This window comes from Dendrobates tinctorius, unplaced genomic scaffold (assembly GCF_039654945.1).
Source record: "Dendrobates tinctorius isolate UK_male_01 unplaced genomic scaffold, ASM3965494v1 ptg000156l, whole genome shotgun sequence".
NCBI lineage: Eukaryota > Metazoa > Chordata > Amphibia > Anura > Dendrobatidae > Dendrobates > Dendrobates tinctorius.
This window is the reverse complement of record NW_027361823.1, coordinates 9,694,329-9,708,911: the sequence shown is the minus strand read 5'-3', so window position 1 is coordinate 9,708,911 and position 14,583 is coordinate 9,694,329.

Genomic DNA, 14,583 nt, shown 5'->3' with positions numbered 1-14,583 from the left:
GTGTCCCCAAGTGCAGTGGCAAAAACCATCAAGCGCTACAAAGAAACTGGCTCACAGGAGGACCGCCCCAGGAAAGGAAGACCAAGAGTCACCTCTGCTGCGGAGGATAAGTTCATCGGAGTCACCATGCTCAGAAATCTCAGGTTAACAGCAGCTCAGATTAGAGACCAGGTCAATGCCACACAGAGTTCTAGCAGCAGACACATCTCTACAACAACTGTTAAGAGGAGACTTTGTGCAGCAGGCCTTCATGGTAAAATAGCTGCTAGGAAACCACTGCTAAGGACAGGCAACAAGCAGAAGAGACATGTTTGGGCTAAAGAACACAAGGAATGGACATTAGATCAGTGGAAATCTGTGCTTTGGTCTGATGAGTCCAAATTTGAGAGCTTTGGTTCCAACCACCGTGTCTTTGTGCGACGCAGAAAAGGTGAACGGATGGACTCTACATGCCTGGTTCCCACCGTGAAACATGGAGGAGGAGGTGTGATGGTGTGGGGGTGCTTTGCTGGTGACACTGTTGGGGATTTATTCAAAATTGAAGGCATACTGAACCAGCATGGCTACCACAGCATCTTGCACCTACATGCTATTCCATCCGGTTTGCGTTTAGTTGGACCATCATTTATTTTTCAACAGGACAATGACCCCAAACACACCTCCAGGCTGTGTAAGGGCTATTTGACCAAGAAGGAGAGTGATGGAGTGCTACGCCAGATGACCTGGCCTCCACACCCAATCGAGATGGTTTGGGGTGAGCTGGACCGCAGAGTGAAGGTAAAAGGGCCAACTAGTGCTAAGCATCTCTGGGAACTCCTTCAAGACTGTTGGAAGACCATTTCTGGTGACTACCACTTGAAGCTCATCAAGAGAATGCCAAGAGTGTGCAAAGCAGTAATCAAAGCAAAAGATGGCTACTTTGAAGAACCTAGAATATAAGACATATTTTCAGTTGTTTCACACTTTTTTGTTAATTCTATAATTCCACATGTGTTAATTCATAGTTTTGATGCTTTCAGAGTGAATCTACAATTTTCATAGTCATGAAAATAAAGAAAACTCTGAATGAGACGGTGTGTCCAAACTTTTGGTCTGCACTGTATACCCAAACTCAACCAATCGCACATTGGATATAGCAAAACAGGCTAATCCTGTTTTCACACACATATTGCAGCGATTCACAGCTTATAATGATATGGTTTTGATTAAATGACGTATGAGGTAGAATAGGATGGGAAGTTCATCATGGTGATTGTTAAACACACCCTTCCACTTTGATTGGCCAGTTTTGCTATAGCCGATGTGCGATTGGTTGAGTTTGGGTATATATACTTACCTGTCTCCTATAGGCGCCAGCCCCTGACAAAGGCTAAGGGCCGAAACACGTGTTGGGGAGGGCGGCTGTCCAGACCAGGTGCAGTGTAGCTTGTAAGTTATATCTTATACTTACCATACTCTTTGATGTCTAATGCTGTTTTCAGAAATTTTCCTGGCCCATGACATAAACTATGCATATAATAATACAAAAGAAGCGGGCGGCACCGCTGTTACCGTGCTTGGATCCGTGGCTTGCAGCAGGCGGTGAGCTCACATCCAGGGTTCCTGGGTGCTTGACCTCGTAGCAATTCACTAGTATTTTCCAAATAGAAAAAGGTTGCACTCTGCGGGATAGTTGTGAATGTTTATTGACACATAATTACATGTCACGTCGGGGATGTGATGGTGAGAGTGTCAAATGGCTTACAACGGCCGTTTCGTGCTAGTCGAGCGCTTCCACGGGTCAAAGTGCAGGGGGAAATGACGGATTCTTATGCAGACCATATCATCCAGTCACTCCTCCTACCCCAGCCGCTGTATAAATAACAAATGAAACAAACAAGTGCTCAGTGCAAACATATAAGAAAACACATACAATTCACCGCCGCAGCGGGAACAATGACCTTTACATATAAAGATAAATATTACAAGGACTATTAGATTATTATCAACATTACTAAATGACCCCTATTGTTGAATTAACCTTTCAGGGTAATTTGTTCCGAGGGAAACAGCTTTTTTAATATAAATCCAAGAGCTGCATGCTACTAGATCCATAGCAAGTGTATGCCTCCATAAATTGTGATCTAATCAAAATATATATGCAATTTTACCGTGGCCCCGACAATTAGAATTAAAGATCACTGGCAACTATCTTTTAACCATTTATGTCATAATGATGACCTTGGTAAATTGTATTTTCCTGGTTAAACCGGTTTTAACGCAAATTGTGCCACATAACTTTTAACCTATTATTATTATTTTTAGCGGGAATCCAAATGGATTATGGATACACGAGCGACTGGTCCCATAGGTTTGAATGATAAAGTAGATATGGCCATTTTTTTATGATAACCGATCTAAATAATGTATGAATTTTACGTAAATAATAATAGGTTATAAATCAAGGATATATGTCCAGGGGATAATGTAAATTGTTGGCATTAAGTAGCGCATATCGTTTGAAATATACATATTCAGGTATTTTCTTAATTGGTTAATTCTGAATTATGCGGCACAATTTGCTTTAAAACCGGTTTAACCAGGAAAATACAATTTACCAAGGTCATCATTATGACATAAATGGTTAAAAGATAGGTGCCAGTGATCTTTAATTCTAATTGTCAGGGCCACGGTAAAATTGCATATATATTTTGATTAGATCACAATTTATGGAGGCATACACTTGCTATGGATCTAGTAGCATGCAGCTCTTGGATTTATATTAAAAAAGCTGTTTCCCTCGGAACAAATTACCCTGAAGGGTTAATTCAACAATAGGGGTCATTTAGTAATGTTGATAATACTCTAATAGTCCTTGTAATATTTATCTTTATATGTAAAGGTCATTGTTCCCGCTGCGGCGGTGAATTGTATGTGTTTTCTTATATGTTTGCACTGAGCACTTGTTTGTTTCATTTGTTATTTATACAGCGGCTGGGGTAGGAGGAGTGACTGGATGATATGGTCTGCATAAGAATCCGTCATTTCCCCCTGCACTTTGACCCGTGGAAGCGCTCGAGTAGCGCGAAATGGCCGTTGTCAGCCATTTGACACTCTCACCATCACATCCCCGACGTGACATGTAATTATGTGTCAATAAACATTCACAACTATCCCGCAGAGTGCGACCTTTTTCTATTTGGAAAATACTAGTGAATTGCTACGAGGTCAAGCACCCGGGAACCCTGGATGTGAGCTCACCGCCTGCTGCAAGCCACGGATCCAAGCACGGTAACAGCGGTACCGCCCGCTTCTTTTGTAATATTATAAGTAGCATTTGGCTTCTGGACTGAGCACGCTTTGTTACCGGATCTTAAGAGTGGATTATTCAGACGTTGTACATACAGCAGTTTGACCATGTCGGTAGACACGGAGGCGGATATAGCCACACTGGGATTGAGCTTACAGGCTGGTCGGGAGGATGTTGATAAATATTTCAAAGAGTGTGAAACATGTGACGAAGTGCAGACTTTAAGCACTAAAGCTTTGGAATTTAAATTAATGAATTTGGCTGAGAGAGAGATAAAATTATTTTGGACTAATAATTCATTGAAGTCCTACAGTGATTGTGGACGTGTACCCCGTGGATTGAGAGTGTGGAAGGAAATTTCCGAGTTTAGAGGTGATGCCTCCTTTCGTATGGAATGGGAAAAAATCCTACTTAAATGTTCGCAAGATTTATTGCAATTAGTCCTGGCCACCAATTTGCGTAATTATGATACAGTTAAAGAGGAATTAACAAAATCACAAAAAGAGTTAAAATCGAGACTGACGGACAATCAGTGGCTTACATTTAATAAAAAAAATGGACAGCAAATTGTTACCGATGCAGGCAGAGATTAAATTAAGAAAACGAGACAAATTTTTACGCGACAAAAATGATTTTTTGAATGGCCAGATATTTAGTTGGAATAAGCAACGAATGAATGTACATACTGGACAGTCGGGGAAAGGGAAATATAAGCGCCATTATCAGAAACAGAATTAGGCTCCAACCAGGAGAGATTATTTGACAACAGATTCTGATTCAAGTATGGGAGAGGGCGCTAGCTTATCCACGATTCCACCTGACCAGCAAGTATCAGCAGAAGCAGGTGTGTCTGGACAAAATATCCCTTTAGGCGGAGGATCAGAAGAGGAAGGAGGAAGACTGTATGGTCAAAATCGCAAGAGAAAACAGGTCTCATGGAGATCGAGACGATAATGGACACATCGTCGTATGCAGTGATAAATTTAACTAATCATGTGCTGAAAGATTCTCATCACTCATTATTAGCTAAAGGTCTAAATTTTTGTATACCAGAGAATTTTGATTTGACAGAATTTAAGATTGATTTGTTTAAATCCATCAGGAAGATGCATTTGCATAAGCATTTTTTATTAAAATCTCCTACTGACACTCCACTATCAGGGGAGGTCCAATGTGAAGTGGGTCCTTTGGGATTTATGGCAGGAGTAGGTACGTTGGCGGAAGTGCATGAAGACGCTGCATTATTGTTGAGTATCACTGAACCTGAGGGTGATCATACACAAATGATTAATACACCATTTTTAGTGGGGTAACATCACAATATATGTCCCCTGTCTCCCCTGGAAATCTTATTGATTTATTTGAGATGTTAGTCATTAAAGATGTAGAGGCATTAGTATATCCTACAGCTCCTTCGAATTTAACTGTGGCAGAGAAGCTAGCAATGAGAGAAATTAGAGATTGGGCAGACACAGTAGTTAGACCATCAGACAAAGGAGGGAACACTGTGTTTTTGCCCAGAGAAATGTATTTAGCAGAAGCCCACCGACAATTATCAGATACAGTAACATACACTAAATTGGCGGGGGACCCCACCCCCAAATTTATAAGAGATTTGTGGTCTTTACTCAGGCAATATGTCATAAAAAATATTATTTCTGAAAAAAAGGCAGAAAAATTATTGCCTGAATTTCCCACGCGTCCTCACTGGTACCATGTACCAAAAATACATAAATCCCTATCTTGTCCTCCAGGTCGCCCCATCGTTTCTGGGATAGGATCAGTGATAGAGACACTTTCACAATATGTAGATTGGCTATTACGACCACTGCTAATTCAGATTCCGTCCTATATAAGAGACACAAAAGCTTTTCTAAAAGTAATACATGAGTTTGGGTGGCAACCTGGTTTCTTCTTAACATCAATAGATGTAGAAAGTCTTTATACAAGAATTCCCCAACAATTGGGAGTTGACACTATTAGGGAGATATTAGGTACCATAGGAAAAGAACAAGGTTTTATTGACTTCGTCTGTGATGCATTGAGTTTTATTTTAACACACAATGCCTTTACATTTGATTCAAAATGGTATTGTCAAAATGTGGGAACTGCGATGGGTACACCAGTATCTTGTACGTTTGCGAATCTGTTTTTGGGGGCTTTTGAGGAGAAATACATTTATAACACGCAAAAGTATTTTAGACACATCAGATTATACCTCAGATATGTGGACGATGTGTTCATAATTTGGGAGGGTACAAAAGAAACATTTGTGGAATTTGTTAACTATCTAAATGACGTGAACCAAATGAATATGGTATTTACATATAACTTTGGAGGTGTAAAATTGGAGTTTCTTGATGTCCTCTTGGAGATCAAAGATGATATTATTTGTACATCGGTTTTTAGGAAACCAATAGCAACCAATTCCATATTGCGGTTTGATAGCTATCATCCAACACATACCGTTAATTCATTACCATACAGCCAATTTTTGAGAATATTTCGTTTGAATAATACAGTGGAGGGTCGGGAACGACAATCCAGAGAATTATATGAGAGACTGAGACAACGAGGATATCCTGATCAATTACTGGATGCCACACTTCAAAAAGTGAAATCACAATGGGATGATAATAGGAGATGTATGGTGTATCAACAGAATAAAGATAGTGAGAAGGAAAAGAGATTCACCTTTTGTTTCCGTTATGGTCCGATGGACAGACAGATTAGATCGGTTATTAGGAAACATTGGCATATTTTGGAACAAGATAGGGAGCTGATTGATATAGTGTCAAGAGGACCACTTATTTCTAATAAGCGTAGTACAAGGATCAGGGATGTTTTAGTTCAGAACCGATTAATAACTCAACGTGACACATGGTTGAATCAAGGAATACCTAAGGGAAATTATAAATGTGGACAATGTTCCTATTGCAGGTATCATTGCACTGACCGCACACTGCAAATGGGTGCAGTTAGACATACAGTGTCCAGTTTAATTACATGTAAGACTGATTATGTGGTTTATGTCATTTTCTGCACATGTCGATTTTTCTATATAGGAAAGACAATACGTCCGCTTTATGTTCGGTTTCGGGAACACTAAGTCGATAAAAACAGGAAAAGGAGTGCCACGTCTTATCAATCATGTTAGGACTGTACATGGGATGGATCCAGGTGTCCTCTCTTTTGCGGGTATTGAAAAAGTGATGTTACCCCCACAAGGGGGGAATTTGCATAAATTATTATTGAAGCGGGAATCGAAATGGATTATGGATACACGAGCGACTGGTCCCATAGGTTTCAATGATAAAGTAGATATGGCCGTTTTTTTATGATAACCGATCTAAATAATGTATGAATTTTACGTAAATAATAATAGGTTATAAATCAAGGATATATGTCCAGGGGATAATGTAAATTGTTGGCATTAAGTAGCGCATATCGTTTGAAATATACATATTCAGGTATTTTCTTAATTGGTTAATTCTGAATTATGCGGCACAATTTGCTTTAAAACCGGTTTAACCAGGAAAATACAATTTACCAAGGTCATCATTATGACATAAATGGTTAAAAGATAGGTGCCAGTGATCTTTAATTCTAATTGTCGGGGCCACGGTAAAATTGCATATATATTTTGATTAGATCACAATTTATGGAGGCATACACTTGCTATGGATCTAGTAGCATGCAGCTCTTGGATTTATATTAAAAAAGCTGTTTCCCTCGAACAAATTACCCTGAAGGGTTAATTCAACAATAGGGGTAATTTAGTAATGTTGATAATAATCTAATAGTCCTTGTAATATTTATCTTTATATGTAAAGGTCATTTTTCCCGCTGCGGCGGTGAATTGTATGTGTTTTCTTATATGTTTGCACTGAGCACTTGTTTGTTTCATTTGTTATTTATACAGTGGCTGGGGTAGGAGGAGTGACTGGATGATATGGTCTGCATAAGAATCCGTCATTTCCCCCTGCACTTTGACCCGTGGAAGAGCTCGACTAGCGCGAAACGGCCGTTGTCAGCCATTTGACACTCTCACCATCACATCCCCGACGTGACATGTAATTATGTGTCAATAAACATTCACAACTATCCCACAGAGTGCGACCTTTTTCTATTTGGAATAAACTATGCATATACTGACACCTATTGGTGCTATTGGGTATTATTCCCATTATTCATGTGGTATATCTATGCAGTGACACATATGGTGTTCACTATTTTTCCACTAATATTGCACTTTAGTACATATGTATTTTTTGCACTTTATATACGTTTTCTTATTTGTATAATTATGATGTACACCTATAGGGAATTGATATACAATTTTTACTAATTTGTATGCACCTTACTTATGAATATATTATTATTTTGGTTTTTAAACAATTTTTTTTCCACTGTTGAGCTATATATATTTATTAGCACCATTTACTGCAATAATATGCCCTTATGAAGTGGATAGTACTGCCCTCTTATGTATATTTTTATATTATAAAACACTGATGCTTTGCTACTTTTAAAATACGTCAAGTACCTTTATTTATAAAATAATAAAGTATATATATTTTTACATTCAGGACTTATGGTCAATGTGTTCTTGTGTGTTGTGCTGTGTTCAGTGATTTGACTGTCCTAACAATTATAATTATATAGTCTGTGGGGTTATCAGCTGTAGATACCACTGGGTCTGCATATCTCACTGTGTGATTGCTGCTGCTGGTTTTCCCCTGTTTTCCTTTATGTGTGGTGTTCTCGAAGGGGGTGAGGTGGAAGACCGATCCTCATGGGCCACAGGTTCAAAATCTGCGATTTCAGCAGGGGATCGGGTGGAAGACAAAGCAAAGGAACTGAAGACACTCTTAGCCATCCAATCTAAAACTACCTCTACTTGTTCTGGCCTCATCATTCATCCAGCGCTACTCGAGCCTACAAAATTGCACAGAACATCCTGTTATAAGGAGGAAGACCGGGCTGCGGGTACCTGTACCGAACTGGGTCCGGAACTGTTGAGACTGTCTCCCTTATTGCCCAGGGGAAAGAATGAGGAACCGGACCAACCTCATGACCCGGGTAGAGGAGGGGCCCAATAAAAGCAAAACCGAGCATAACAGATGGCAGTTTGGAGCGAACTAGCACGCAGCCGGGTGAGCAGCCTGCTCCTCCTGAGTGTCAGCGCCGCGACCGGCTGCGTTGGTTGGGAAGGCCGAGTACCGGACAGAATCTTCCAACCTTCCCTGCCAGTGACTTCGCTTCCGTTCCCGTTTGACACTGGGAGTGCTGCGGCCTTGTTTGCTTCGGCCACACGTGTGTATGGACTAGGGGCTCATATAAAACCTTCAAGAGAAAAAAAATAGCAAAAATCCTGCTGTAACTAAGTAAATAAAAAGCAAAAACTGCATTTAAATAACACAGAGTTTTTAGTAATACTGCTATTTAAATGAAATGCACTTTTTGCTTTTTAGTTACTTAGTTACAGCAGGATTTTTGCTAATTTTTTTTCTCTTGTAAGTTTTATATGTTTTACGGCCAACGTGAACATGCGCTTATGTTCTGCAAGTGTACCAACTCAAGTCAAGCTCAATTTTTGTGTTTTTTCTTTGGACTAGGGGCTCAGCGGAAGGTACCAGAGACCGACCGCTGTCGCCAGAAGACGGACCATCGTTTAAAGGACCCCCTCTGAGGACATCTTCCCGGATGCTACAGATGCTATTCCCTGTAAATTCACTTGCTGAGGGGGAGCATAAAGGACACGATAAGTTCCGTAACTGGACTGCTATTGCTTTGCTTCTATTACTCTTATAATCCATTCTTTAACCATTTACCTCCCTGCGAGGAGTGAATAACCTGTTCTATTAAATGGTTACATTTGGTTAACCCTTGCTCTGCCTTCTGTCTGTCACTGCATCCCGCAAACTGCTTACACCAGAATGTGTTTCATTTGAACGTGCAGCAGGCGAAGATCTTTCTCCCTGCAGCAACTGCAAAACCACCAGCAGCAACATGGCAACATCCACTATTTGATGCTCTCCTCATTCTTTGCACAAAACAATGTGCAGAGTATTACCCGGCTCTTTATATACCTGTCACACTGTGATGGTCTAAAGCAGGGGTCCTCAAACTATGAAGAAAAAGAGAAAAAATCCAGCTCCAAGCGAAATTCAAATTTCCAAAATTTATTCCAGCATGGACAATAGACAAATCAGCTCCAGGACTGCATCAGCTCACACAGGAGCGATAAAGCGACGCGTTTCGATCGCTACATGCGATCTTTATCAAAGCTGGCATATCAAGATCACACACGAGTATAAGAAGAGACAGGAACCAATCATCTAGCTAATACATGTCACATGATCAGAAGGTCCTGCTCTAAGAAATGCAATTCACCACATAACGAGATCATAAGAATTACATCGATTTTATATAGAAAAATCATTTAAGATATGTCCACGTAAATGTAAAAAAATATTTGTTGATATAAAATATCACAATTTTATCAAAATTCAAACGATTTCGTTAAGTAAAAAATCATGTGACCAAAAGGTTCTCTTGGCGATATTACATATATCAATTAGCGGAATGATATAAAATCCACATGATTCAACAAGAAATCATATGGTGAAGAACATGCAAATATAAAAAACATTATTCAAATGAGAAATACTTTGAAAATTCAATAGTGGAACATGATTTCGTTCTTTTTATTTAATCCATCAGGAAATCTGGTTCCCAAATTAAAAATCCAGAAAGCCTCCCGGGTGAGCAGTGTCCTTCTCATATCACCACCCCTAGAAGATTTCCTGATTTTTTCAATGCCTGTTACCTGGAAAGAGACGACATTGCGAGAATGGAAATTAATGAAATGCTTGGCAGTGGAAGAAACATTGCGAACCCCATCTGACACATTAGTTGTATCATACAAATGTTCAGCTACCCTAGTCTTCAATTTCCTAGATGTGTTGGGAACTATATTGAAAACATACAAAGGGCCTTTAGAAATGGTGATTTTTTTATCTTTCCTATTATCTAAGGAACCATCATCCCTCACTAAATTCAAGGCTCTGTTCAACATCCAATTAGGATAATTTCTATCACTCAATTTGTTACAGGATTTAAACAATTCCTGCTGTAAACCATTGTTATTATTACAATTCCTGTTTAGTCTTGTAAGCTCACCGACAGGAACTGATTTCACTGTGTGTTTAGGATGACCACTGTTGGCATGCAGGATAGTATTGCCTGCCATCGGTTTTGAATAAGTACAAGTAGATATCAATTGACCCGGAATACCCTGCAAGAATAGATCCAAAAAGGAAATTTAATTTTTATTACATATAAATGTAACTTTCAAATTATAATCATTGGAATTAATATACTCCACAAAGTCTGGTATGGCAGAGACATCACCCCTCCATATGATCAGGGTGTCATCAATGTATCTATGTATTTACAGTGCGAAGGCGTGGCGATGCTGTAACAATGGTTTACAGCAGGAATTGTTTAAATCCTGTAACAAATTGAGTGATAGAAATTATCCTAATTGGATGTTGAAGAGAGCCTTGAATTTAGTGAGGGATGATGGTTCCTTAGATAATAGGAAAGATAAAAAAATCACCATTTCTAATAGTCCCTTTGTATGTTTTCAATATAGTTCCCAATTTAATGAAATTAAAGGAATCATAAATACATTTTTACCATTGCTACATGAAGATCCTATATTGGCAACAGTCTTAGAAAATGGTTGCAATGTGGTAGCACGCAGAGCCCCCACTTTAGGAAACATTTTATCTCCTAGTTTGTTTTCATCACGAAAAAATATTGGTACATGGTTAGATAATAAGGGAAATTATAAATGTGGAGGGAACAATGGCAGGACTTGCAAACACATGGTGAAATCTAAAATTTTTTATAACAATGATAATACCAAATCATATAGAATAAATAGTTTTATTAACTGTAATTCGGATTTTGTGGTATATAAAATTGATTGCACTTTGTACAATAAATCCTATGTAGGATGCACATCTAGGAAATTGAAGACTAGGGTAGTTGAACATTTGTATGATACAACTAATGTGTCAGATGGGGTTCGCAATGTTTCTTCCGCTGCCAAGCATTTTATTAATTTCCATTCTCGCAATGTCGTCTCTTTCCAGGTAACAGGCATTGAAAAAATCAGGAAATCTTCTAGGGGTGGTGATACCAGAAGGACACTGCTCACCCGGGAGGCTTTCTGGATTTTTAATTTGGGAACCAGATTTCCTGAAGGATTAAATAATAAGAACGAAATCATGTTCCACTATTGAATTTTCAAAGTATTTCTCATTTGAATAATGTTTTTTATATTTGCATGTTCTTCACCATATGTTTTCTTGTTGAATCATGTGGATTTTATATCATTCCGCTAATCGATATATGTAATATCGCCAAGAGAACCTTTTGGTCACATGATATTTTTACTTAACGAAACCGTTTAAATTTTGATAAAATTGTGATATTTTATATCAACAAATATTTTTTTACATTTATGTGGACATATCTTAAATGATTTTTCTATTTAAAATCGATGTAATTCTTATGATCTCGTTATGTGGTGAATTGCATTTCTTAGAGCAGGACCTTCTGATCATGTGACATGTATTAGCTAGATGATTGGTTCCTGTCTCTTCTTATACTCGTGTGTGATCTTGATATGCCAGCTTTGATAAAGATCGCATGTAGTGATCGAAACGCGTCGCTTTATCGCTCCTGTGTGAGCTGATGCAGTCCTGGAGCTGATTTGTCTATTGTCCATGTTGGAATAAATTTTGGAAATTTGAATTTCGCTTGGAGCTGGAATTTTTTCTCTTTTTCTTCATGGAAATCGACCACTACAGGATGGTGTTCCGCGCTCCTATTGAGTCGGTGAGCTGGCTTTATACCTTTATTTGACTGTCCTCAAACTATGGCCTGCGGGCCACATGCAGCCCGCCGAGGACTTTTATCCGGCCCCTGGGCCCGGCCGACATTGAAGTTCACTGCAGTTCAATGCCGGTGGGCCCTGTAATCGCGGGCGGAACGACGAGGCGGTGAGGAAAGGTGTTGCGCAGCCCTACGTATGCAGCACACACAGACGACGTGATTGTCATCATGCCTGATGACGTCACGCCGCCTTTGCCAGAAGAAGACGGAGTTGAGCTGGTGACTCTTCAGAGCAGCAGGGGACATAGGTGAGTACTGGTATTTTTTTTTTTTTACACCGGATCCTATTGGGGACATTTACCAGCCTATTGGGGACCTATGCTGCCTATTGGGGACATTTACCTGCCTATCGGGGACTCTCACACCACACCAGTCTTAGCCAGAGGTAGAAGTGGAGTCCCACCAATATGGGCACTGGTGAGGCTGCATTGTTGGGCACTGATCAGACTGCATTGATGAGCAGTGCAGTCTATATGTCTTTGTGTGGGCAATTTTATTGCTGATATATTGTTTTTGTAGTGCTGTATGTATATATATATATATATATATATATATATATATATATATTGGTATTTTACTAATAGCAATTTGGAATCCCTAGGAAACAATGACATCAAGAAAGAGAAAAAATTGACACAAAGTGTAGGATATTCAAAGAACCCACGGAAAGATTGGTTTGTTGATTTGACTTTACTTCTTCATTTTAAATTTTGCATTTTTTCCTGTTTTTTGGTTGTTTTACTTCAAAATAAGATACGGTATGTGCAGTGTGCATAGGAATTTGTTCAATATTTTTTTTTAAACTATATTCCGGCCCTCCAAAGGTCTGAGGAACTGTGATCTGGCCCCCTGATTTAAAAGTTTGAGGACTCCTGGTCTAAAGTAAGGGAGAGGAGCCTCAAACATCCTTGGAACTGGGACCCTATCTATCCCTATACTGGGGGTACTCATGATGTAGAGAGGCCTGGGTCATCAACTTTGCAATGCTCCTGTAAAATCCTAATCTGTTCTCTCCCTAAGGCATGGGACAGAAATGTAATTTAAATCAAACGCAAAGACAAAACAGGGATAACAGAAAACCACAATCATACAAAAGCACTCTTAAAAAATAGGAATGAGGATAGGGAAAGGGAGGAATAAACCAAATAGGAATAAGGAACCAGGAGATAAATATGTAAAGAGAGGCCAAGACTATAGTCGTGGCCAGAGACACTAAAGCATCAGTGTCCCAGCCTCCCCTCACAGAGAATTGCATTTCACTCTTCAGCATACCTGCATCTCCAGATTCGGGTCCCCTGGGCACTACCCACGTGGCGATGGCCCTTCTTCGAGTCGACCCCCAGTAATTGAGACACAGTCTAGAGTAACTTCAACGGTTACTTTACTGATAACTTAACACATTATATCCACAGTTGGCACATCATGAGATACACGTTCAACTTTACTTGCTTCCTCAGCTTTCCCTACTTTGACGCTACCATACGGCACACGTCCGGACCGGACCATCTTAGACTGCTTCCCAGCTTCTTCCTGGCCTAACCTCGCCATGATGACAATTCCTTCTGCCTGTTTTGCCCCACGGGGACAGTCCTCTTTGAAGAAGGAGACCCGATCTCTCTTATTCCACAACCGGCCAAATTTAACCGACGCCACGTTGACATATACTTCTGCGTCAGCCCCTTCCTCCCTGATAAAGCCATAGCCTCGCTCGGTATCGGTGTAGACCAGCCATCCACAAGTAGGCCGCCCAGCCAGAGCGCCCCCGCCAGGTCGCAGCAGCTCCATCCAGCTTTCCCTCTCCCGTTGTTTCTTATCCTTTATTACTCCTTCCACACAGGCAGCCTGTCTGGGAGTGTTTGCAAAAAAACACACTGAGGAGAAGTGAATCAAGGTTCTATGGACAGATGAGAGCAAGATTGTTCTTATTTGGTCTAAATGCCGCAGACAGTTTGTGAGACGACCCATAAGCACTGAATTCAAGCCACAGTACATTGTGAAGACTGTAAAACAATAATGTGCAAGCATCACATACTAAGCACCACGGGCCAGTTTAAATATATTAAAATACTGTAAGGCCGGTTTCACATTCGCGCTTTTGAGCGCAGCGACGGCCTGCGCACGGCCGCCGCTAAGCCCCGCCCCATGCCCCGCCTCCACCGGTATCTCCGCCTCCGGGCGCATGACGCTGCATGCGTCGTGCGTCCCCTATCTTCATCACAGAGGGCGCAGGCCGTGCGCAGTCTGCGCACAGTCTGCGTTTGGCGGCGCATGCGTCCTTTTGACGGTGCGCCGAGCACAACCAAAATGCAACAGGTTGCGTTTGG